The sequence below is a fragment of the Otolemur garnettii genome, unplaced genomic scaffold (genome assembly GCF_000181295.1).
Source record: "Otolemur garnettii isolate 467f Iridium unplaced genomic scaffold, OtoGar3 scaffold00181, whole genome shotgun sequence".
Classification (NCBI taxonomy): domain Eukaryota; kingdom Metazoa; phylum Chordata; class Mammalia; order Primates; family Galagidae; genus Otolemur; species Otolemur garnettii.
The window spans coordinates 536,402-537,557 of NW_003852576.1; positions in this window are offsets into that span (position 1 = coordinate 536,402).

Consider the following 1,156-nt stretch of genomic DNA (forward strand, 5'->3'; position numbering starts at 1 on the left):
CCTGTAGTCCCAGCTGCTCAGGAGACTGAGGCAAGAGAATCGCTTAGGCCCAGGAGTTGGAGGTTGCTGTGAGCTGTGTGATGCCATGGCACTCTACCAAGGGCAACAGAGTGAGACTCTGTCTCTACAAAAAAATTTAAAAAAAAAGCTGGGATTAAAGGCATGTGCCACCATATCCAGTTCCAAAAGACACATTTTTAAGGAACCTGTTATGTATTGGATCTGATTATGTGGTGCTTGGTGGCCTTGCCTTAATCCTTAAAACAAAGAGTTTCAGGGAAAACTTTAACTTTATCAGCAAAGCCAATTTTGTGAAAGTTGGATATATTTCCCTCCCCCCTTTAAGCGTGAATCACCAGTGGAAGAATTGTTTACATTCCATGATGAACGCTACCTTAAAAGTTAGAATATTGACATTAACCATCTTTATTAGTGTGTTTTTAAACTTCTGAATAGTTGGATTATGTTTATAGTAATTGGCTCTCTTTCCATAACATATCCAGAGAGAGAAATCAATGACCTCCTTAAATGAAAGCTGTGTATTAGTTTGAAAGTGCATGATCTGAGTTTCGGGTTTTCATTATACTGTGTCTTAGTGGAAAACAACTGAAATGGTCAAAATAAAAGCTTAGTGTTAACATTTCTGCCTTCGTTGGCTTACCTGTGTGATAGAAATAATTCTTTACCTGGATTCACTTTGAAAACTATTTCAGAAGGACACTGTCTTTCATTAGACTTTTAAAAGCCAGCAGAAATCAATTGCATTCTCAGTGTGCAACAACAAATGTGACTTTCTGCCCTCTGGATAAATATTAGCATGTCCTGCTTTGTCAGAGTTTATTGGGACACTTTCCTTATAGAAAACAGTCTGTTAGGCCTTGGCACCTTTGCGGTTTGTGATGGCTATGGTGTAGACTGGTGGTGTTGACCTTATAATCCATTTCTGAACTTAATCATTAAGTCATAACATGTCACCATTAAAGTGCACATATTCTCAGAAAATTGGGCATTATGTCATTTATCTTAATTCTCAGGTGACAGCCTGTTAGAATGTTCAATATGATTATGCTTACATAATCTAAGTTTATATAAACTTGTCTGATCATTTTTATATTCTACAAATAATAGTAAGTGTTTTGTCACATAAATAAGTATC